Below are 26,384 nucleotides of genomic sequence, written 5' to 3'. Positions count from 1 at the left end.
GTGAAAGGGTAAGGAAATTGAGCAAAGTAGTAAACTGTAGAGCAATGACTCAATTCTTTTTATTGAAAATTTGTAGAAATCTTGAGGCATAGTGCATTTTTGAAAAATCGTGACACTGATACTATTGGTTCTATAAAACTGTCCCAGACTTTTGACACTACCCCACTAACAGATAACATTGAGCCACCTCCTCTAATTTGGGCCAATCTTGGTGGCTCACTGACAATTCCGGGAAGCTGGTGGAGACAATGTCTTCTGAAGGTGAGGCTAAACAATAGTACAGCAAACACCTGGCTCCCTGCCCCCTCGGAGACTGAATGCCCAGAGGTAAGAAGTCCAGCCATGCCGAAGCTGACACACTGGAGATAAGACCTTTAAAGCAAAAGTAGAGAGCGTTGGAGACACCCATGGGCTCCCTTCCTGTTCCACATTGTGCCAAAGCAGTCCTCTAGGCTTCCAGATGTACATGGTCTACCTTTCCAACCCTCATTCTTAAGCCAGCCAACCACCTGACCCAAGGCGGAGCAGAGTACTTTGCCCCCAAGTCCTATCCCGACTGCAGATTCACGAGCAAGACACGTGCTGCTACTGTCTTAAGGCACTGGGGTTGGGGGGGTATTTGCTTCACAGCCACAGTGACTGGAGCAAAACCTGCCTCGGGTGCGGTAGGAATGGCCTCAGGAAGACACGATGTGCGTGATGCCCGCAAGGAGCGAATGTACGTCTGCTTCTTCCTCGATTGTCCTCATTGGACAAAGACAAACTTCAGCCCTGGGTCAACTACACAGATGAGGTGACAAGACACTGAGCTCTGGACCCCGTCTGAAGGCCACTAAAAGATCTCGTGCAAAGTAAAGAAAAGAAGCGAATGATGAGTTCAGGGAGAACCGCCAAGCCTGCCTGGACCAAGCAGGGAGAGAGGCGACTGTTGGGAGAACTTCTTATGAAGCTTACTGCAATCAACACTGGATCACTGCATCCCCTACATTGATTGTTATGCATTTTATATGTATTCTATTAAAAGCTGAACCCATTAGGAAGCTATTATTCTCCGTCTTACAGACCCGGGAGCGTGTGATGTTCGCGGCTATTTAGCGATCTGTCTAAAGTCGCAACACCGGAGACTACAGTCAGGCTTGTCAGAAGCCTGTTTCTTCCCCCCGTGTTCTGGATTTCTCTATTTTCTTGCTGCATTAAGAGGAAACCCGGCGGCCCTCGCAGATAAGGCCTGCGCCTCGCGACAGACAGCAGGGTAACGCAGGAGGCACCGGGAGTGAGCAGTGGACGGTAAGTGCCTTTCCGGCTGAGGCCGAGGGCCAGGGCCAGCACCTGCTCCCGCTCCGCTGCCCGCGGCCCCAGGCGCGGCCTGTGCCTCTGCGGGGAATCAGGCTTCTACTGGTCCTGCCAGGCCTCTCCCAGCCTCGGCTTCCGGGAGCAGCGTGGAGTGGCACCCTCCGGGTGTCACGGCGCCCCGGGGCTCCTGCACACCCTGAGGAGGCTCCCTGCTGTCCCCGCGGATGAAAACTGATCCCGGCCCGGCTCCTTCAGAGGGGGTTTTGCCCAGGGACCCGGACCCCGCGGGCCTTCGCGCCGCCTTCTCCGGCCGCAGCAGATCCCCCTCCTCCTCAGTCACAGGAAGCCTTTCCAGTGCCAGCCTCGCGCTGCAGGCCTGAGGGTGCGCCCTGCTGGCTCCTCCAGAGCAGGAAACAGTCCGCAGGTCTCCCTGCTCTGAGCCCCATGTGTGGTCCCAGCGTCATGTGAAGTATTCAGGCCCAACTTCTCTCCAACTTTCAGGTGACCATGTCCACTACACCGACTTTGTCTCAGTTAAAGAATTAATTCTTTGAGATGAGACCTTGGTAACATTGCCCGGGATGCTCTCAGGTATTCCTCCTGCTTCAGCCTCCTAAGCCCTGGGATTACAAGACTGCACCACAGCACCCAGCTTTAATTAATGGATATTAAATCTTTATTTAACTCTTTAGTACTATATTATTTAATTAGTTTTTATTCAATTAGCATTTGGAAAGAGATCTTCCAAATTAGCTCAAACTGTCTCCAGAGAGAAACTGATGGGAGCATTCTGAATTTTTTTTTCAAATTTTCTACAACTCTCCAGTTATTTTATAATTAATTATAATTATATTTAACTGTCCTCTCTTCTATATTTCAAATCTTATAACCAAAGATCACAAGTCTTGGGGTCCATCACAAGCCTGTTGGCCTCTTTTTATCAGAGGTGGGGCTTCCAGAAGGTCACACGCTGAGCCCCAACTTCCGCTGCTGCATGGCCAGCCTACCTTGCAGGCCTAAGTGGGTACAAGCTAGGCAGGACATAATTCCTAGAAACTGGAGTTCAGTTACCACCGCCTCCCTCTCTGCCCTTTATTCAAAAAAGCTATACATTAAAAGTTGTTCCTTCCATGTCACAGTAAACTGGCATGTTCTCATAAAACATAGTTGTGTTTTGAGCTTAGAAAAATGTGTTATCTGAATGCAATTAGTGCAATCAAGCAACATACAAAAAGTTGTTCAGTTCGCTATCAGACCTGGCAATCTGAAGCCAGGTGTTGTCCCCGACCTTCACTTGGGGCCATTTCACCTGTTGTCACAGCCCACAAAGGCCAGGTGAAAGAAAGCAGTGGTTATTATCATTAATGGAAAAACACCACCACTAAATCCAGGCAAATGCTAAATTTTTAATAATCCTGTTTTATAGTTAAACAGTTCAGTGATGAAATTGTTTAGCACTTGACATATTTTATGTTCATTGTTCATTTCTTCAGAGGTGTCTGGAGAGATATGGGCCTAGGGAGCCTTGAAATTAGGGTAAAAGGAAGCATTCAGGCAAAAAATAGCTCAGATTTCACTTATGATGTAAGACAGCAATTCTTCAACTTCAATGTGCAGCAGAATCAACTTGATTCTTAAGATGCGTGGCTGTGCCCGATCCCAGATTTCCCAACTTGCTAGGAGAGGTGAGTCTGGAAATGTCCTTCCTAACAAGAAAGCCTGGCGAGTAGTAAGCTGGGGTCAGATTTCAAGCCAGAGCTCAAATACAGAAGCAAGAAGCCAGAACAGCAAGTGGAAAGCTGGGTGGGAGACAGGGCGGTGCCACCAGCTCCTAACCAAGGGGCCCAGAGCCTGGCGCTGGCACACAGGGGTCATCCTGCCGGTGTTTAAACAGTGAGCTCATTTTACTCCCTGTTTGTGAAAGCAGCAGGTAATTTCTTTGTATTTATTACAGCACTGTGGAAAGGACATTTTGGAAACATATTGAATTAGTTTCTCTTGCTGCTGTAAGAATTGTCCCAATCAAATGACTTGAAACAACACAGATTCATCATTTACAGGTAAGATTTCTGGATCACACTGGGTGAGGACCAAGGTATTTCCTGCCTCCCTGATTCCTAGAGTCAACTCACATTCCCTGACTGACCCCTTGCTCCATCCTCAAAGCTGCCAGCACCTCATCTCCAGCCCTTCCTCCGTGCTATCTGTCTCCAATGCAGTCCTTTGTTTTCAGGGTTTCACATGATTTGTTTGGAATGCACACAGATAATCTAGGATAATCTCCCAATCTCAGGGGCACACCCTTAGTCACATCTTCTGCCCCCCGGTTAGGTGACATATTCACCGGTGTTTGGAATTAGAGCCGGGATATTGAAGCAATCATTATTAAACATGATTAGCATCATTTTTTTCCTATGACTTTTTTAAGTTTCATAGTACCTGTACGCACATGTGCATGCGCACATGCGTACACACACACACACACACACACTTCTAAGTCTGGTGTGGTAGCATACACCCATAGTCCTAGCACTCTGGAAGGCTGAGGCAGAAGGATTGCAAATTCAGGTTCCATCTGGGCTACTTAGCAAGTAAGTGAGACTCTGACTCAAACTAAAAATTAAAACAAGATGGGGGAAGTAGCTCAATGAAAAGGTCCTGAGTTTAATCCCCAGTGTCAAAAAAAAAGTATTTAAAAATACAAAAACAACCCATTGGTACAGTACACCATTTTTGGGGTGATGGCATGAAGAGCCCCATAAAGAGCTCTGTAGAAACACTGGCTAGCAAAACTGGAGGGAATTGACACAAAATTTAAAAGTGCATCAAGTCAAACTCTGGAAATGCTTCTAGATCATATAGCAAGTGAAAAAAACATTTAAGATAATCATTTAAGATAAACACTTAAGAAAGCGAAAATCATTGAAGACAATCATTTAAGAAAATTGTTTAAGGTAAACATTTAAGACAACATTTCAAGATAATCTCCTAGAACTCTTAAAAAATAAGACTTGGTGGACTTGAGCCAGGACCCACATCTTCCTACCATTTCCCAGTGTCCACAGACAGAAAGTTCCCTCCAGATCAGCACAGACAAAGCACAGGCTGCTTCTCCCAGGTCCTGGTCACAGAGCCACCCTCCTGAGAGAGGTAGGACATCTGCCTCTCCTTTCCTGCTCAGTTATCTACTGCTAAGGGTGAGTTCCAGGCAAATGGGGCCTAGAAGTTGGGGCTCTCAAAGTTGAGAAGGAAAACCTTCCTTGGACGAAGTTCCACTGGGAATGTGAGGGCCCTGTGGCTCGTAGGATGGTGGCTTCATACCAGGGAGGCAAACTAACAAGGCTGAAGGCTGCCTTTCCACTTTCCATGGAGTGCTCAGCTTCTGAAGCAAAGTTATCTGTGGAAAGAATGGTGCTATTCCTATGCCCAGCTCCAGAGCCCTGGCTGGGAGATAACGTGTGGGAGTGCGTTTTGATCTACTTTGTGTTAGGGTTGGGGATGTAGCTCAATGGTGCAGGACCTGACTGGCAAGCGCAAGGTCCTGAGTTGGATTCCTGGTACCAAAAAAAAATCTATTTTGTGTTGTAGTAATCAAATAACTGAGGCGGGGTGGTCTATAAAGAAAAGAGGTTTATTTTGCTCACAGTTTTGGAGATTTGATAGGTGGCATTGTCATTTACCTAGCCCCTGTGAGGGCTTCCTGCAATGGCAAAAGCTTGTGCAGGAGAAAAAGAGGTCACATGGTGAGGCAAGAGACTGGGGGGAGGGGCTCACTTTTAAAAAAATAAAACTCTGCTGGTCCCCTCCCACCAGACCAGACCCACTCTGGAGAGACCGTGTCGATTCCTGAAATGAAACCCTATGACCTACCTTCTACTGGGAGTTATTGCTTAAGGATCCACCACCTCACCACCCCATACTGGTGACCAAGCTTCCAACCCATAAACTTTTGCAGGACACATGCGAACCATAATTTCTTCCCACAGAAGATGTCACATCAAAAAATGTGCAGATATTTAAGTCTTAGGGTACTCAAAAACTGGAGAGGTTCTCAAATTAGTGAGGCAGAAACTGCAGTCCAAACTGGGGCACCCAGAAACATGGCTCTTCTCTCTTCACCTTCCAGTCAGAGTCCTGTCTTCCTAGAAGGGGTAGGATGTTAGCACTTTGCATCCTGCCCTCATTTTCCAGTTGCTGAGGCTGTCCAGGCAAATGTTACCCAGAGAGGGGGCTTTCTTCCTCTGCCCAGCCACCCTGTGGGACAGGGCTCTGTGTTGGATGTGGGCCCACTGAGGATCCTGAAGACCTGGCCCATCAGGCAGTGGTTTTACACCACCAGAGGCAAGCTCAGAAGCCAAGGCTACTGCCTACTCTCAACTCCTAAAGTGGAGTGGCATTCAGAGAGAGGTAAGCATACCCTCCTCCAAACCCCAGCTCCAGAGCTGGAGCACAGAGATTTTGTTAGACAGTGGGGTGGGGTAGAAGTCAACAACTTAGAAAAGAGAAAGCTGGGAAGTATCCACCTGTGGTCAGACATTAACAAATCTCAGACACTGAGCTCTGGAACTACTCCTAGGCAGCCCAAACTTGATTGGACTATTTTATTGAGAAATTTAGGCCTCAGTGCATTGTTGTGGACAATAGAGTAATCAGCAGGCAATTAACAGAGTTTGATAGCTGCATGTAGTCAAGGAGAGAGGTAAAAAGGTCCTGGCCAAATCACCATCACACTAGGGTTTCTGTGGCCATACCCAAGGTTACCCCCACTTAAGGAATGTCCTGCTGCAGGGGAAATTCATTTTATTAAAGAAATCCACACCATCAGTAAGCAAATAAGAAAATAATAAAATGGTTTATACAGGGGAGGAAACCAGTACTCAAGAGTTGTTACAATTAATTATCTAAAATGTTAGGTTTCCAATAAAAAATTATGAGACAAAGAAGCAAAAAAGCATTATCTATATGAGAGAAAAATCAAGCAAAAGAAATTTGCCCACAAGAGCAACCACAGAAATTTATTTTTAGGGGGGGTACTGGGGATTGAACTCGGGACCTGTGCTTTCAAGGCAGGCAGTGGCACCGCTGAGCTAAATCCCCAGCCCAACCACAGAGGTTTAACAAGAATTTCAAATTATTCACTGTAAGCATTTTTCAAAGAAACAAAAGAAACAGGATTAAAGAATTTTTTAGAAAGATATGATAATAATATCAGATTACATAAAGAATATCAATAAAGAAATAGAAAATTAAATAAAAAGAACCAATGGAAAGTCAAGAATTGAAAAGTATAACTGAAATGAAAAATTCACCAGAAAATCCTGATAGCAGAGTTGAACTGGTAGAGAAAGAATTAATGGATATAAAGATAAATTAAGAATATATATTCTAAGAACAGAGAGGAAAAATGAAGAAAACTAAGCAAGGTCTCAGAGAAATGAGAGACATCACCAAAAAACTACAAAATACACATATGAGGGAGTACTGGAAGGAGAGGAGAGAGGACATGGGACAGAGAAAAACATGCAAGCAGTAATAACTGAAACTCCCCAAATTAACTGATAAACAATAGTCTGTACCCAGGAAGCTCCATGAACTTAACGTAGAATAAATGCAAAGACCTCCTCAGACAGGAATATCTTAGCAAATAAGTTGAAAAGCAAAGAGAAGAAAATCTTGAGAACAGAAAATTTTTTTTCATCAACTACAAAGAAAACCCAGTAAAATTAGCAGCTGACTTCTCAGTTGACATAATGCAGGCCAGAAGGCAATGGGATAACATATTCAAAGTGTTCAGAGAAAAACATATTATCAACTTAAATCCTATATTCAGCAAAGTTATCTTTCAGAAATGAAAATGAAATGAAGACATTCCAAGATCAGCAAAAACTGTGGAAACTTGTTGCTAGCTAACCTTCCTTATAAGAAGTATGCAAGGAAGTTCTTTAGGCTGAAAACTAGTGACATTAGACTAATTCAAATAGACACTCACATACACACACAAACACACACACTACTATCAAATATAATTATGTAATTATAAAAGAATTTATATGCATAACTTTTTCTTTGTACTCATAACTGATTTTAAAGCAATTGTATAAAACAATATGTACATTCAATATGTTTTATTGAGTATATAATACATAGAAATATATTACATGAGCCAATAAAAAGTACAAAGGAGGTGAGCAGGAGCAAAGCTAATATGGTGAAAGAAATGATTTCAATGATAATTCAAATCCAGAAGGACAAGAGAAGAGAACTCAAAGTATTAAAGGTTAACATGACAAAAATTTTCAGCATATAATAGCTCTTTATTCTCATCAGTTTCTTTAATAGACAAATTATCAAAATTAATTACATGGCAATTAAAAATAAATTTCAAAAACTATAACAATAAATTGTTGGGTTTGTATCATTATTGTTAGGTTTGTATTAATAGAAATACTTAAAAAAGGAGAAAATAATGCTGTATAGTAGTAATTCAATATCTCAAATATATTTTCATATTTGTACAATATCAAGTATATTGAGGTAGTACAAATTTGAAGCTAGTGTTCATAACTTAGGATATAAATGGTAAGCCTTATAGCATCCACTAAAGAAATAACAAAAAGGTGAAAAAATTATTAAAGAAATGTAAATGCCGTCCTAGAAGATACTTACTTAATGTAAAAGAAAGCAATAAAGGATCAAAAACATGAGATATATAGGAAACAAAAAGTCTACACTGGAGTAAATTTGAGTGTTTAAAAAATATTATTTCATGTAGATATTGAGTGAAATTCCATGAGATCAGGAAAATAATGACTGTGAAACAAAAGCTTCTAATTCCCTAAACCTACACCATGGAGCGATGTCCTAGCAGCTATGGGCCAGTGTAGGGGTCTCCTGCAGCGCCCCGGAGCAGGTGGTGAGGTCTCATGGGGACTAACTCTCCTTAGAGGAAGCACTGGTCCACAGCCAACCTGCTCAGGCTCAACAATAAGCTTCGAAGAAATCAGGCTGATCTACAAGGAACAAAACGGGCTGCAAGAACAAAACGTGAGGCGCTTTAAAGGGATAAAATGAAATCTAGGTCAAATAATCGTGCTTGTTTGGGTGCTGACTACTGTGATTATTAAGTGATTAAACATGCCAAAAAGTAGAAAATGTAACTCTTTACAAGGAGAAAAAATGAATAGAAAAGTCTCAAAAAGAAAAAATGAAATAGTAGAGACTGTAAGGCCACTCATAAATATGCTCAAGAAATGAAGGAAATCTGAGAGAATTAAATGTATAAAAAAGAATCCAGGTGCTTGCTACAAATAACATACAGAATTTTGAAACTGAAAGCCCAGTGGCTAATGTCAGCATCGGATTAGATTTTGTCGGTGCTTGTAGGCGCAGCAATAGAATCTATCCCACATGAGACAGAGGCAGAGAATGGACACATGAGTGAAAGTACGCAAGAAGAATGCCAGTCACTTAAAACGCCAAGGGGAAATGCTACCTTAAAGACATAGCCCAAAATGTGCCAAATTTGAGGGCCACATTCAACCAGACCCAGGGGACCTAGCACGGTACAGAAGGAGAGCTACAGAGAAGACACCAAGTGATACAAAGACAGTTTGTATCTGCAGAATTTTGGTAAAGGCCAAATAAGTGTTGAAGTTTATATTAAAAATACTTATATGCAAAAAGATTGTTCAGAGCTGAAGGAAAGAAATATAAAGGTGTGGATCTAGAATTTTGTATCTAGTAAAAATATTCTTCAAAAGTGAACAGAACTAGGCATGGTGACATCCGCCTGTTTTCCCAGCACTCGGGAGGCTGAGGCAGGAGAATCACTGCAAGTTCGTGGCCAGCCTGGGCTACACAGTGAGTTCAGGGCCGGCCTGAATTACAGAGGGAGACCCTGCCTCAAAAAAAAAAAACAAAACACACAAATAAAACCTCTCAAATAAACAAAGTTAAGAAAACATCATCAGGTGACTTACAGAAAAAAAGAAAAGAAAAAGAGGAACCTATAAAGGAATTTCTTAAGTAAAAAGAAAACTGGTATCATATAGAAACTTGGATCTATACAAAAATTTCAGTGATAGAAATTATAAGTATGTGAGTAAACTTTTTTTGTGAGTAAACTTAAAAATTGTTGTTTGAAAAAGCATTCATTCAAAGATAATGATTTAAAGAAAATCAATAATACTACATTTTTGTAATATAGAACCAAAATGTATGGTTAGATACACAAAGAATGGGAGGGAAAAGTAGAATCATATTGTTGTATATTTTTTATAATAATAGAATATTATTACATGAAAGTCGACTATTAACATACAATACACATATTATTTAGGTCAATTTAGTTATTGTTCAATGTGTACATATTTTAAAATATCATATTGTAAATATATATAACATTTTTTCAAATAAATTAATTGATTAAAATGAGGATTCATTCTTCATTGTAATAATGTACTGTGAAAACTAAAAAGAAGTTAAACAGTGAAGATCAATGAAACCTTCAGTAAGCCTTCAATAATACAACAAAGCAAAATTTATTTAATTAGTCAATAATAGAGGTAAAGTGAGTCTTAAATTATGTATATATTCCAAAGAAAGAAAAGGAAGTAGAAAAGGAGAAACAAAGAGCCTATATTGGAGAAAGGCAATAAGTAGTAATATGATAGAAACCTAAGCACATTGAAAATTATGTTACATTTAAATAATTTAAATATTCCAAATAAAAGGAAGAACATTAGAGTGCTTTTTGCAAAGTAAGAATCAGATATAAGCTGCATAAAAGAAACTCATTTTGTATAAAGATAGTGTAGTTAGTATAAAAGGAAGGATTAATTTGTACCATGTAATTACTACTATGCATTTAAAAATTAAAAATAAAGTATTTATATTATAACAAGGTAGAATTTAAAACCAGAAATACTACCAGGGATATAGACAGACACTTTATAAAGGAAAGGGGGTCAATTCATCAAACCCTGAATGTTTATACACTCAGTAACAGAACTTCAATTATATAAAGCAAAACCTAACAGTACTGAGAGAAGTACGTAAATGTTCAATTACTGTTGGAAAGTTCAACACTACACTTTCTGGAACTGATTGAACAAAATATGATAAATTAATGAGGTTAAAGATAAAAAGTGAAAACCTACTAGATTTATAGAATACCCCTCCAAAAATTAGCAAAACATACATTACTCCTAAAGATGCCTTGGAATTTACCCAAAGAAACCGCACCAGTCAGTATTTTCCAGAGAAAAAGAACCAATAGAACGTGGATTTATGGGAGGGGGGGTTGATGAGAATTGGCCCCTTTGATATGCAGGCTGGGAAATTCCATGATGCACCATCAGCAAACTGGAGACCCAAGGAAGCTGGAGGCGAAGCCCAGCCGAAGGCCAGGGCTGAGCTCCAAGGTTGCTGAGGGTGTGATCCTGCCACAGGCAGAAGCCTGGAAAGCCAGGCATGGGGGACACCGGAGTCCAGAGGCCCGAGAACCTGGAGTGCAGATGGCCAGGCCTGGAAATGAGGGTGTCCAGGCTCCAGAAGGGAGCACACTGCGTCTTCTCTGCCTCCTTGTCCTATCCAGATGGCCCTGTTTAGACGTGACCTCCCACACTGGGTAAGACCAGACCTTTATCACCCTGTCCATTGGTTTAAATGCCAATCTCTTTCAGAAGTTCCCTCGCAGGTACATCCAGAAATACTGCTCCTCCGGCTGTCTGGGTGTGTCTTAATCCATCAGCTGCACTTCAAACTGACTATCATGGAAGCCACACTCCAGCCAACAGTGTGCACCAGTGGCATGTGAAGCCCAGCTGTGTGATCCAAGTTAGCTCATCCATTCCCAGCTCCATAATCTCAAAACTGATCACACAGATCTGCTCATGACAAATACTATCAGTATGAATTCACGGTCTTTAAAACATGAACAAAGAAATCATCAGAGAAATGTGTAGTCATGGCTTGTCATGCATATATGCTTTCCTAATTCTAGCCACAGAGGGTGTGGAATCAATGACATCCCAATACCAATCAGCATGGAGAGCACCTAGATGTCAGTTTCTAATACTCTCCAAAAAAGTGAACCCGATTTCCTTGGTAATTGGTTGATTCAAGGACTTGAGAAGTTACAAAACAAGCCAGGAATATCTTCCAGTATCTACTGCAAAGTAAAGAAGTGCTAAAAAATTTTTATAAGATTGGGATGTGTCAAATTATATATCAGCTAACCTGAAAGAGCTTCCCATAGCCAATACTGGAGTAATTTGCAACAAACAAAATAAATAATGATTCAAATGAAAGAGAATGAGCCATTTTTCTTAAAGAAATATTCCACTTGATAAATGTAGGGTGATTGAAGTAGAAGATCACCATTAGGAAAGTGTAGTAATAATGCATGAAACCTTTGCTGACTAAATCCAGATTTTTGTGTATGTGTGTTTGTTAGATTTAGTCAGCAAAGGTTTAAACAAGTAGGCATTTGTGTAGCCTTCACAATATTTAGTAACTACAAAGAGGAAAATAGCAATTTTACAGTGGGTATTCTTGGAAAACTATTTTAACCAAGGGACTGAATTTCACCTCACACTGGAAAGTTGACATTAGCCTGTCCTGACAGGTAATGAGAAGACAGCACTTCGGTAATGTCCCTTTCAACCCTGTCAGCCCTTGGTCAAATCAGAGGTAAAATAAATACCAAATTCAAATGCAGGGACACCCCCTGGAATACTGAGCCTGGACATTCCACAAGCATCAGGTCTGTGAGAGACAGGAAAGGTGGGAGGTCACAGAGGGAAAGGACACCTGAGATCTAACGCGTAACTGTAATGAGGGATCCAGGGTTACGTCACCAGACAGAAAAAAAACTTGGTGGAAAAGCTGCTGAATTTCAAATAAGATCTATAGTTTAGTCAAGAGTTTGTCATTTTCCTAGTCGTTATTGTTGTCCCATGGTTATGAAGGGTGCACAGGACCCCTGTGTACTATTTCCGCAGTTTCTGAGGGTCTATCTCACAAGGTTCTTTTGGGGGTAGAAATTGGAAAGCTGGTTTTAATATTTATAAGGAAATGTTACAGCATAGAGTGGACAAAATAATTTTGTAAAAGATAAATGCCAGGGGGCTCATCTCACTTGATTTAAAGACATTATAAAGCTACAGAATTAGGGTAGGACAGCATTTCCATGCAGATAGAAATCCAGATTAATAGAACAGAATAGAGTCTAGAAATAGTCACACACATTTTGGCAGTTGATTTTTACCAAAGGTACCTACATAACTCAACAGTGAAATAACAGTCTTTTGTAAAATTGTTCCTGTAACAACTGAATGTTCACAGAGAAAAAAATTACAAACAATCTTACCTCATACTTTACACATAAATTCTTTCAAAAATGTATAATAAACCTAAATACAAAAATTAAAACTTTACAACATCTAAAAGGAAATAGGAGAGTTCTTCACAATATTGAAGCAGGCAAAATGTTGTTTAAGAAAACATAAAAACATGTAACACAAAAAATTGAATTCACCATAGTGAAGTACATATACTTTTCAAATGCACAATTAGAGAAAAAAAAGTGAAAGGTCATGCTGCAGTTTACAGAAAAACGGATAAAGTATATGTGACAAATCACTAGTATTGACTAAAGATCCCTTAGTACTCAATTTTAAGAAAATAAATGACCTAATAAAAACGAGCAAAAAATTGAAACATACAATTTTCAACTTTACAAAAATAGTTGAATGAATTACCAATAAACATGCAAAAAAGACATTCAATGCCATTAGGTGACATAAAATGAAAATTCAAGGAAAATCATAACACTGGTACAAACATATTAGAATGATGAACATTTAAAGAATGAAACTTCCAAGTGTGGTGATAATGCAAGCCGCGGAGTTGGTGGAAACTCAGGTGTTGGTGGCGGGAAGGCATGATGAGATGACTTTCAAAACAGTTTGAATGATCTTCATAAAGCCAACCACACGTTTACCACACAGTCCAGCAACTCTGCTTCTAATTATCCAAAAGAAATGAAAGTTGGTGTCCAGACAGAGACTTCTACACGGAGGCTAATAAAAGCTTTATTCCTAACAGCACAAACCTGTCAACAGCTACAACATACAACTGAACAAATAAAAGGATTTTGGTAATCCATTGTAGATGAGGAAAACTACTTTTCCTCTATCCTCTCAGGTTAATAGTCAAGACTGATTAGCAGGTGAAACCATACACATTTTATTAATTTTTTTAATGTTACATGCCATGGGGCTGTAGAGCAAAGAAGTTAAAGATCCAAAGATGCCATTGAACTTGGAGACTTATTACTGTTTTACTACAGGTCAGCAGATTATGGAGCAACATCAGAACACAGGAAAGGGGCTGGGGCACCTAGGATGACAAAGCATGGGAACAGGACCGAGGAATCATAGTGGCAGTACCAGCACGTGTTGGAGGAGAAGAGTTATTTTAGTGAGGCCAGTTTTGCAGACTCATCGTGGTGCCAGCTCCCTGTCCCAGTTATGAGGGCTGACCTTGTCCAAGGGAGGGAAGGATGTCTACTGTACTTCACAGAGACATGTATGTCCTGCTCGTGGGCAGAGTAAGACAAAGAACTCTCCTGCATCTGCTCATTCTCACTTTCCTTCAGCTCAGAGCAATTATTTTTGACAAAGTGGCATATTTTGGGGTGGAATATTCTATATCCTTTCCCCATATGTGGGGATACAATTAAAAAATAATCTAGTATGAAGGCAGTACTCAAAAGTACTTTGTTAAGTAAAAGAAGCCAGACACAATAGAACACAGACTATTACTCCACTTGAATGAATTTTTTAAAAAAGAAAAGAAGAGCGATAGAAATTAGATCAGGAAACTACATACCTGAAATCCGTGAGCTCTTACCATTGTGTAATTACTATCCATATCAAAGTTTCCAATAGAAATACCAATAAATGATGGAATATCTTTTGTAAATACTTATTAGTTGTTATATATCTGCTAGTACCATTGTCAAATTTTCTTAGTTTTAATTTGCCAAATAGAGGCACATGGAGAAATAATAAATTGTGCCATAGATGCCTCTGATTTATAGACCAGTAATATGGAGATTAACTGACGGGCAGGCTATGAGTGAAGTATAATATGAGCAAATCTGTGTTACTAGGAGAGTATGAAGATTAACTTTCGTTCTTCTGTCATTTAATTTTCAATCAAAATGCTACCTAAACATAGGTTTCTGTAACTAATGTGCTAAAACATATATTGAAGCTGAAACGAATGCCAACCTTGAGTCTTCTCACCGCATGACAGGGTCTGAATCTTAAAACCCCACCAAGTGCAGCTAGAGAGACTTCTGCAATCCCATCATGCCAAGGGCACCATTTCCATGGTAACTTTAATGCTTGAGAAGGAAAAAACAGAAGGAGTCTTAAAAAATTGCACAAAGTGAACAAAATAAATTATTAGATTGAACATATGTGGCATAAACAAAATATGGGGTGCAGTTATTAAAAATGAATTGCCTTTTTAAAAATTGAAAACAAGCATAACTCAGGCATGGAACTTCAACTTCTGGGAAATGTAGTCATCCTAAACTCACAGCAGTAAAATTATCCCACTCCCTCGCATGCCACAAAATTGGGAGCTCACATGGACATCAAAATCTGCAGTCTCCCTTCTATTGTGGAGGCACAAACTCCTCTGCAATTCTTAATTATTAATGGATGAAAGGAACAAAAATTGATGTCTAATCAAAGTTTATTCCAATACCTGCAAATATCTACCATTTTTATTACACTAGCACAAAATATGTATTTTAATATTATTGCACAAATTATTTATGCCCTCCAAACAGAAATACAATGTCAACTGCATAGAAAGAGGTACATATATAAAATATATTTTCATTGCAATAAATCCTAAGTGTCCTATTCAAGTCTGATATTTTCAACTAAGTCATTGGCATGGAAGAAATTGCAATGACTCCAGCAAGCCAGTAACAGATAAGAACACAATGCACTTTGGAGCTGAATGAAATATTGTATTCTTATACAGCCATGTTTGAGTCATGTGAACTAGAACAAGCCCTGTTTACTTTTCAAAGACATTTGCTTGCTCGCAGAAGAGAATCTTAGAGTTCATTAAATCTGTTTTACTAACTTTATTTCATTAAGTCCTTACTATCCAGTTCTGGCCTTTTCAGTGTCCTATTTCTGTTGGTAGCAATTCTGAACATTTAGGTGAATGAATTACATGTTTGCTACCACATATCTCTGGGAAGAGAAGCAACATAGGATCGCTAGGGCTCCTGGCCTACCTCATCATTTTGCCTTAGGTTGGCTCTGATAATATTAATGCCTTAAACTGAAAACTAAAATTTGATTTTCAATTGTTCAAGGCCTCTAATCCAATATAACTATGAATAATAAGATGTGATGTCTTCAGAATTATAAGCTAAAATTCAATTTTCAATTGTTGATTCATTCAACTGAAGAGTGCATCGAATGCCTACAAGAGGCACTGGGGCAGACACAAATCTGGACCGGCCCCCTTCACAGTGCCGGGGATGGGAATGGAGTGAAACGCCCGCCACTGATGCCTGACAGTGAGAGAGAAGCAGAGAGAGCTTCCGGGGTGGTATGGTAAGATTTTTAAGAAGATTCTGAGTTGAAGAAATAGGAGACAGTAGACCTCATCTGGCCCAAGGCTTTCTTCCACATCCACAGACCCTATCATCACAGACTGCGTCCACGAGTGTGTGTGCCATGCACGCTCTTCCAGGGCCCTGCAAACACAGCAAGACAAAGTAGGCAATGGCAGAGCACACTGGTGCACAGGCATCGGAACCGCTATGCCACCATGGAGGAGTCCTCAACCGGGAATCTGAAGAAGGGTTCAGTAGTCCTTTTCCTGCTGTTCATAACGAGATGCCAAAGCCTGGGTAAGTTGGAAAGAAGAGAGGTTTATTCTGGCTCACCGTTCTCGTCCAAGTCAAGCAGCTATACAACGGCCTTCATGCTGGCAGAGCCCTGAGCTAGCAGAGGGCCTCGTGAGAGACAGGGAGCAGTTTTGTGCCTCCGCTGGTCTACCCCTCTTCTTCCAGTCACCAGGCTTCAGCAAGGCAGCTCTGTCCGACCTCTGACCTCTCCTCTGACAGAGTTGCCCTCCGAGGCCCCACCTCTAAACGCCAGAGTCAGGTTAGGTTTCCTCCTCAGTAAATCCTTACAGTGTGCTAACTCCCACATGAGCTGTGGTGGGGCAAATCTGTTGGAAGCACAGTGGCTCTTTTGCCACACTGCTGACTTTTCAGTGTAGGACATGGGTGACATACTCAGTGTCATTTCTTCATAGCTAGAGTGACTTCTGCTTAATCTTGCTTGCCTAATTCCCCTGGTGTCTGTGAGAATTACATGAAGTAATGGATATAAAAGGGCTTTGGAAAATATAAAGCATAATAAAATACTGTATTTGGTAGTATTTCCTATAATAAATCTGGATATATAAAGAAGATGATTAATTTAATTGTGGAGAATTAACTAGGATAACAGAATGAAGTACACAATTAATTGTGAATTGAAAGCATGAAGTTTAATTCTTATCCATTCATTATTTGTTGTCATATTTGAGATATACAAATACTCAAATCAACAGAGAGGAAAAAGCAATTAGCAAAACTAGGAAATGCATTTCTGTGTCTCCTTTCCCTCCCAAGACAGAGCACGGGCGTCCATCCCGATTAGAAGCGTCCAGTGTGAAAACTGACTCCTGTCAGGTTGGGGCCAGTACCTGCCGCTCCCATAGTCACCTCTGAGGAAGGGGCCCCCATTCAGTGACTGAGGCAGATCTTGCCCCATTCACCACCCCACCCCAACTCACTGAGAAGTGGTCAATGTCAGAGCTGGCCCTGTAGCCCATGGCCATCGGGGTAGCAATGCCCTGGCCCAAAGAAACCGACCTGAGAGAGTTTAACTTTGAGATGGCGGGCTATTGAGGCAGGTAACAGTGGAAGCCTGAAGGTAGAGCAGCTGAGGTGGATCAGTCCTCTGACTGCCTAGAGAAGGGGATGTGAGGGCTAAAGAAAAAGACAACAGAGACCTGCGTATTGTCAAAGTGCATGGGAGGTCAGTGTGTCAGAGTGGGCAAAGACAAAGACTCCTCCCTCCCAGCTGGCCACTGTTTACTGGGTTCCGAGGGAGAATCAGAGGACTCGGGCGGTGATAATCCTAGAGTGACGAGGATCTTATGATTCTTATGATCGGAGGAAGTATCCGATGACTGACGAGGGTGGTGATGATCCTAGGACGATGAGGATCTTAGGTCGATGAGGGGCTTATGCTGACTGGGAAGGTGAGATGAGTTCTTACAGCAGTAGGTGGGCTGAGGTAAGCTGCTAAGGAATTTGCCCCTCCCCGCGAGACCTTTCTCCTTCTGTATTACTGCTCGGTTCTTGCAGAACCAGGGTGTCCTTAGCTGGTGTAATCTTGCCCTTGAGTATCACAGCATCAGGGACATTGAGGCCACAGACAGCCCTAATCAGAATTTAACTGTGAAATGATTTTCCCCCAAAGTTATGTAGAATGGCTCCTGACAGGGAGGACGCTGAAATGACGGCCATCACAGGAGTCGAGGCCATAGGGACAAGTGGCTGAGTTACGAAGACACAGGACAGGTGTGTGTGGCGAGGGGCGAGTAAGAAGTGGAGAGCAGCCAGTCTCTAACTGCCGTGTGCGCGGCAGATCTTGCAGCGCGGGCTGAGCTCCTAGAAGTGCCTGGACATCTAGGGAAACATCGGGCTCATTAAATGTGGCAGCTCAGCAGTGGCAATAAGGGCAGTGCCAATGGCAGCAGCATTTGCTGGTGGTGCCCGGTGAGTACACCAGACAATGAACCAACCCCCGGGACTCAGCTGCTTCCCTACCTGCACTGTCTCGAGGAGGAAGCTGGCCTGGAGAGGAGCCAACAACCAACTGGAGATTCGGAACTCACTATGGGGAGACAGTCACACCCCAGGAAGCACCCCTGGAGGGCTGTGGGAAACCTGTTCCCGTGGACATTGCTTAGACACCATTCAGGTCCCTTGTGTTGATCACACTGTCTGCTCCAGTTGCTGCTACAGTCACTAATTCCACAGATTTTTACCAAATCCATGCAAGGCAGCATTTCACGGTGGGCCAGCACTGATAATCTGTCTATTGTCTCAGGAATCCTGGGTCCCCCTGGTGTGTGGTCCACTGGAATCTAGAGTTAAATGCAACCCCAAACCCACATCTGACCAATGGGAACTGACAACAAGAGGGTTTCCGCACTTCCCTGGGTGGGTAGTTTTTAAATTCTTGTCATAAAAATCAGAAGTTTTCATAGGATTAAAACTGACAGACTGCGGCAACAGCCAACACAAGAACTCATCCTGGTGGAAGCTTTCCCTTCCTCCCTCTTCATACCCTGCCCTTCACTTGGTTGCTGGGATAGTGTCACCAAATAAATCACTCAGACATACCCTGCTATTTCAGGACTGCTTGTGGAGATTCTCAGGCAGATGTACAGAATGCAGATCTTCAGAATGTGAATTTTAACCTGAACCACTGTTCAGTAGCTGAGCATCAGAGAGGCCCGTATTGATAGAGGTTTGCAGGGCTTTGGGAGCTCACAGTAAGACTGTCAAGGGGATGAGGAGCAGGCTGAAGATGAGACACAGGCTTCCACAGTAGTTATGACACTTCAGACGTGTAGAGGAGAAGGGAATACGCAGATTGGGATCTGGCTTTCTGTAATCACTTTGGAAATCTTATGAAAAGAAAATAGGAGAATCAGTCTCCTTATCTCCCAAAGTTGCAGGGAAGACTGTGATGAAATCCAGAGATTTAAGATTATTCAAGACATAAATATAACCAAACATATAACATCCCCAGGTCGCTATGCCACAGTGATGCCCTGACAGAATAGAATCGGGTCCTGTGATTTGGGGTGGGAACATTTGGGTATGTAATCTTGAACCCATAAATTCCACTGAACTTTCCATCCTGGCAAAAGCAAATTCTTCTTCTGTTTGAGGAGTGTGGCCTTCTGTTGACCAGAGACCCGAAAATACAGATCCCCACGGCTAACATTTCATTAGACAACAGCTGCTGTCCTAGGAACTGCTGCTTTTCTCCTTCTTGCCACGAAGACAGCGTGAACATGAAAATGCATTCCCTTTTCAGAGTGCAAAGCCTTTACAAAAAGAACTGCAGGACCTGGCTGGATGTCTTTGGCAGGAATCAGTGAATGTGTCAAAAAGTGGGCCTCTGGGAAGCTGGACTGGGGGCTGGAATATAAGACTAGGTGAGAAAGACTGATTACTATGCTAGCACCACCCATGACCCAGAGCATGGTGTCCCACAAAGATGCCGAAGCCAGAGCTAGGAAGGAGTTTCAGTAAATGATGGAACCCACCCATTAGTTCTCCCATGTGGAGTAAGTCCCACTTTGGCAGGACTTTGATACATTTTTCTCACACAAACCAGGACAAGGACTCATAGACAATCCTACATTCTGGATGAGTTTGCAGAGATGGACACCACTATTCAAAGATGCAGGGTAAATTCCTCATCACACCCCGTGTGGTTCACCTCTGGCCACTACAAGATTGAGATGGGCCACAGCAAAACAGTGGTGGCGGCTCCAGTGACAGCACAGCAAAGAATGTGGCTTTTTAATGGACCAGATCAGCAGTGCCTCCAGCAGGTGCCATGGAGCGGCCGAGCTGGAGAATACACTCTTCTGGATCTGTTCACTAAGGATGGAGGAAGGAATTACTCGCTCAGACAGGGGAAGGAGCAGCACACAGTCATTATTGTGCCTCAGGGCCATCCTAACCATATTGCTTTCTGCCAAAATAGAATCTTCAAGGACCTTGATTATCTTCATATTCTGGAGAACATCGTGCTGCTGAAAAGCTCACAGAAATGCAGAAGCCTCCCATGGGAGTGAGCACTTGAAGGATCCAAAGATCTGGGCAATTCTGGGAAACCCCTACCAAGGCAAAAATAAAAGCTGTTCCAGCTCACACACCATAAGACAAGAATAAAGCATGATGCTTTTTAAGGCCTCCGTGGACTTTGAAACCAACACGTGCAACATTCAGGAGGTAACCTTGAAGCGACAGTTTTCGGCAGCTCTGTAACAAGTGAGGAGTCCACAGCAACTCCACACTATACCTCCCACCACTCAGGCCACATAGCCTGGCAGAGCCAATGGCAGCAGAGTGACCAAGTTAGATAAAGATATTCTGTGGAGTCTCTGGCAAGCCACAGAGGGGACATCTCAGCATGCATCCCTTCATTCTAGAGCAAAGCCTCTCTTTCTGCTTCAGAGGATCATTCTTTCTTTGCAAAATCAATGCTGACTTCCCACTAACCTTCACCAAAGTCTGAGCCCCACAGCTTCCCATGATGAACGAGGTCTTATCAAGTCCACAGAGAGACAAGGTAGGGAATGAAAAAAGACAGTCCCTCACCTGTGGGTGGTAAGTGGTATCCAGCATAAGGGAAAAGACAGCCAAGGACCACAGCTACCACTGCGCACAGCTTGTAGGAGCAACAAGCTAACAGAGCCTGTGTTACATGCATAATGTTACAGTTGCTGACGATTTTAGCATCCCGTGAAAGACTGGAGCACATGGACTTAGGAACTTGCCTAAAGTGACTCAGTTCAAAACCGGCAGACTTTGTGTTTTTTTGTTACAAAAAAATCATTACCAAATTCAGGGCCATAATGCTTCTCTCCTGGTATTTTTCTTTTTTCTAGCAGTGATATGTTTTAAATCTCATGCCTAGATCATTAATCTATTCTGAGTTAGGGGCTGGGGATTTAGCTCAGTAGTTTCGCTGCCTGCCACACAAGGACCCCAGTTCAATCCCCAGTACCAAAAAAAAACTACTCTGAGCTGACTTTTTGTGCATTATATAAAGTACTGGTACTTCATTTTTTGCACGTGGATACTCAGTTATTCTGACATCGTTTGCTGAAAAGGCGGTCCTTTCCCATTGAGGGACCTTGTCACCCTGTCAGACATCATTTTCTACATGTGGAGGGCTTTCTGCAAGGCCTTTATGCCACTTCAACACTACTTCCGCTACTGGGGCTTTTGAAGGAAGCTTTGAGTCAGGAAGTATAAGACCTCCAACTTTTCAAAAAACTCATAACATTTAATACACTAATTTAAGTCTTTGTGAATCTCTAAGGGAAGGAGGGGAGGGAAAAGATTTAGGGCTTCTATTTTTCCTTGAAACTTTTAAAACAGTTGTATCCTATGGAACATGTTTTAGAAAGTGTTTTATGTAACTTTAGAGGTTTTAATAATTCTGGCAGCTCTCTGGTCATACAGTAGTAACTGAAATTCACTGGATTTTAATAAATCAATTACTTTAAAATAAAATTATTTTTATTTTATTGTAAAAGTTCAAATCTTTGCAAACATACTATATAATATCATGATATAACAGCACCCTTTAAATAATCAGCATTAGATTTTCCTATGAGAGACACAATAAACCCACCCATGGGTAAAATAAGAACATATTTTATTTTTTTACTAGGTCAAAATCCAAAGGTAGGTGGCCCAGGTCTGGACTGAAACATACTCAGTGTTCGGCCTTCTTTCCCCAAACCCCTCCTCCACCACGGAATGGAAATGCCAAGATGGATCAGACTGAAACCTCACAGGGAGGGGAGGCAGGGCTAAGAGAGTCACTGCTTTCCGGCAAATTAAATTTAACAACCTGTGACTTTTCATCACAAGTGATGTTTTGAAGCCTAAGTAAATTATAGAAAATGAGTCTAGAGTGTGTCCAACCTGTTCACACACACAGCACTCACAGGACACTTCACCTGGCACAGCCGAGCAAAGTCCATCCTGGCTCCGGAAGCCAGCATGCGTCATTCTGTATGAATTCCCACAGGAGGAAACACCCACTGCAGTGACAAACTTAGCTTCCATTTCAAAATGACTGCTGCCTGTTGGGGGCCAATTAAATTGCTCACAATATAATGTACTGCCCAGCACTTCATGCGGGCCAACGGCCGGGCTCCGGCCCCGGCCCCCCAGATGCAGGACTGTGGCCCTGCTGCAAACCAGCGCACTGTCTGTCTGCTCTCTTTTCTGGTCCTGCTTCTCCTCTTCCACTGGTCATTCTCCTCAGCTCTCCTCTTGCTTAGTCCCCCTTCTCTGCGGGGCCCTGGTGGTGGGCGAGTCGGGTCTCTCTCTTGGGGTCTCTTACTATTTTTCACTTTCTTTCTCTCACCATCAACTATTCTCATAATATGAATCTGTTCTCCCCATCTCCATTCTCTCTGCAGTCTGACTTCAGGCTGGGATTTTTCCCCGAGGCATCACTGGTCTCCCACTTACCAAACAAAACGGGTTTTCTCAGTTTTACTCACGCTAAGGAGAGCACTTGACTGGGGCCATTCTTCCCTCTTGAAACTGTCCCATGATGCATTTGCTATGAAGTCACACTTGGTTGGCTCTTGCCCTGTAACTTTATCATTCTCCTGCAGTCCCTTCAGATGTTTCCTGTCAGAATTCTCCAGCAAGCTATCCTTCACCATCATTTCTTCTCATTTTAAACACCATTCCTAGTGAGTGCCATCAATTTTCATAACGTTTCTACACCTACACGTTTATGGCTCTAAAGTCTATGTCTTCAGTTCTTAGACAAAACCTTCTGATTCCCCATAAGAACTATAAGTCAGGGCTAGGGGGATGTGGCTCAGAGGCAAATGTGGCCTAGTGTGTGCAAGGCCCAGGTCCCAGTTTGATCCCCAATGCAGCAAGAACAAACAAATGAATTCAGCGTGTCCAAAGTGAATCCATTTCTGTGATGACTAATTTATTCATCAATTTAACTGGGCCCCAAGACACTTAGATACCTCACTAAACATCATTTCTGTGTGCGTCTGTGAGGGAATCTCCGGGAACAATTCAACAGATTGTATCTTCCTCACTAAGGCAGCGAGGCCACCGCCAGGCCTCCCTGCATCTCCGGCTTGTGGACCACATGTCCTGGGCACCCTCGGCCTCCACCAGTGCGTGAGCCAGGTACCCTACTGACTCTACTTCTACGGAGAGCCCAGCTTATCTACTTGCTTCACCATGATACTCTTCCTCATCCTTTCCTGATGAGACCTGGAGATATCTTCATCCTCTCGATACCAGAGTCAAAACCCAGAAGCCACTTTTGAGGCATTCATTTCCCTCATTCACCAAATCGAGTTGATTAAGAGGTCTTACTCATTTTATCTGCAAGATCCTCTCAGATGATTGCAGCATCCATCTTGTAGACCAGTTCGTCCTACTCTGTGCCCATAATCACTACCCCAGACCCCTAGCTCTCGTCCCAGTCTCCGATTGTACCTCAGATCTCTGTCCCATGCTGTTGCCAAAACCTCTGCGTGAAAGGAAAAGCCGGTTCCTGAGTGGAACTGTAGAGCTTTCCAGAACAGGGCTCCATGCCTTGGTGGGGCCGCCCCCCACCTGCTGCCACCCCCAGGACCCAGCACCCAGCCCAGGCTCCGCAGCCCTGATTACTTGCGAAGATGTGGACACTTGGTTTGCAGCCTTCATATATGTTCTGCCCTCTCGTTCCTGCTCCCGTCCATCTCCCACTCGCCCCGCACCTCTCCAGGTGTCCACTCAGATGCCCTTCCCGAGGCCCCCGGCAGGGTGACCCCACCCACCTGCAGTCTCTCTCGCTGGAGCTTTTCCATGGCATGGCTGCTGGGTTGTAATTGTCTGTCTGCCTGCTTGACCTCCGCCTGTGAATTGTAAGGTTCTCAACAGCAGGCAACTTGCTACTCATGTGTGTCAAAATATATTTCTTCATTCACTTTTATTAACAGAGAACCCAAAAGTACTAGTATTTAAGGAAAAGTAACAACAGAAAAGAAAAGGAACAAAGATTAGCAAGTAAAACCAACCCCAGGGCAAGGAAAAAACAAAAGAGAAACTTCCAAGGATGCCACGGAATAAGCTGGTGGGACTGGTATATTTTATTTATGAAGCAAAGACATGCTGCGATCACCAATAATTATCAGAGAATAAGAAAAAGTTCTTGAAAGCTAAAATTTTAATATAAAGTTCAGTGGTAAATATTAAATGACAACAAAAAAAAGCTGGATGAAAGGGTTAGAGGAAAAGGGAATGATGGAGAAATGCTACCACATTCACAAAGGGTGAAAATGATACGAGGGAGAAAGAGTGGGGCAGGTTTAAAATATGTTGGAAGATTTGGAGAGGAGATAAACAAAGAGATCTTGAGAAGATAATACAAGGAACATCCCAGGGCTAGAATGAGATGATTTCGTGAAACTTTAAGGGCCGACCAAGTAATGAACTGAATAAATGAAAAATATTGACATATGCCTGCATCAAAATACTAAATTGAAGAGAAGTTTCATAAAGCTTCTAGAGAGAAAGAATTTAGACAAGATTAATAGTAGATGCTAGAAGGCAAAAAAGCAATATCTTCAAAGATCTGAATGAATATAATGCTAAGCCTGCAGTTCCATAACAAGCAAATAACCAATCAACAGCACGTGTAATAGGAAGTCAAGAGATATAATGTTGTAGATGGGTCGAGAGATTGAAGAGCAGATATATAGTTTCTGAAGCAGAACTTCAGAAAAAACTTCAGGCTGAGAGTGGAGTGTGACTAACTCCCCTGCTGTTCCAGTTTTACCAAATGTGCTGAAATCACTACCACCCGCCATCGCTCTTCCCCCTGCACAGCCCCTGGCATCCTCTGCTCTGCTGATGCCTGTGTACCCCCAGGAGGAGTGGGGTGGCCCCTCTACCCTCCAGTCTGAGTCAGGGTTGGGGTAGGGTTAGGACCTGCTAAAATGGATGTTGCATAGTGGGGGCCCAGCCTTTGCGGGGACTGGCAGTGCCGCTGGTAACTTCCTGGGCCCTGACCCACACAGGAAGTGCAGGGCACTTCATCCCAGCCACTGTGCTGGAGGAGGAGGCGTGCTTAGCCTTGAGGGCCTGCAGCCAGGGAAGCAGCCCCTGGATGCCCAGCCCACTGAGCTGGGTGACAAGTCCAGCCCTTGCCAGTGACAGGGACTGTGTGAGACCTCAGGGAAGAAATCCACCAGGCACCATTCAGCCAACTCCAGGAATCACGGGGAGCTAAGGATAAGTTCTGTTCACAGCCACCATGTTTGGGTGGCTCATTATGCAGCAGTGGATGCAGGGAACAGATCAGTAGTGGGCACCTACCATAGCTGGCTCCAGAGCAACCAGATGGCAAAGTAACCCACGCACATGGTACTGCTTGCTCTCAGAGGCCTCCAGAAAGAGCCCCAATACAAGTCAACATCATTTCAGGAAAGGAGGCCTACAAACACAGTGTTTTGGAGGGAAGGCCTCAGGGGGTTGTAGGGCCAGGCTAGAGCCAACTGGGACCCTGCTGATTCTGCTTGCTGGAGGTGACACTTCTACCAAGACAATCGGGGCATGAAAAGCCCATGCTGGCTGCAAGTGTCAGAGAGAGAGAGGCACATCCACCTCAAAGAACTCCCAGTTTTCCACGTAAGTGTATACTTAGTGGTGCACGCACACGAGTGTGTGTGGGGGGTTACTTATTACAAAAATAAATTTTATATGCAAAGCAAGTTTATAGATTTCTGAGTGAAAATTGTAATCGTCCAGCAAGCCAAACTATCATTTATCCCTCAGACCAAAATAAAAATATTATGAAACAAGTTAAAAATTTTTTAATTCTTTTATTGGTACATTTTAGTATACAATACGTTTACATTTATCATTGGGTGCTTGTACCTGTACATGATGTATCTTGGTTCTTATTTTTTTCCCCATTACCTGTGCACCCTACACCCCCTCCACCCTTCCCTATTTACACAGATTTCATGAAACAAGTTAAAATTTAGAAGTGCATCCCACACATCTTTCGAGGAAAAGACCCTTGAGGTAATGGTTGGGCCATATCAAAAATGAATCCTGACAATTTTGCAAACATTAGAAAAAATGGCAGGTAATGAAATTAGTAAAATATATGGCTATAACTAAATGAACAGTGTTA

The 26,384-nt window shown here is 42.6% G+C and overlaps 1 long non-coding RNA gene across 1 annotated transcript in view; it reads left to right on the top strand.

Annotated features, from left to right (window-relative positions):
* Positions 1–573: 573 nt before the first annotated feature.
* The window catches only part of LOC147821398 (uncharacterized), a 28,267-nt gene continuing 2,456 nt past the window's right edge, over positions 574–26,384 (top strand). Inside the window, exons 1-2 of the long non-coding RNA XR_015447051.1 lie at positions 574–1,287; positions 3,248–3,353. This is a non-coding gene — a long non-coding RNA (uncharacterized LOC147821398). The remainder of the gene's footprint in view (positions 1,288–3,247; positions 3,354–26,384) is intronic.

The sequence above is a fragment of the Heterocephalus glaber genome, unplaced genomic scaffold (assembly GCF_053883595.1).
Source record: "Heterocephalus glaber isolate CG9 unplaced genomic scaffold, H.glaber_assembly_v1.0 deba00001743, whole genome shotgun sequence".
NCBI classification, from domain to species: domain Eukaryota; kingdom Metazoa; phylum Chordata; class Mammalia; order Rodentia; family Bathyergidae; genus Heterocephalus; species Heterocephalus glaber.
This window is presented reverse-complemented; position numbering and strand designations above follow the sequence as displayed.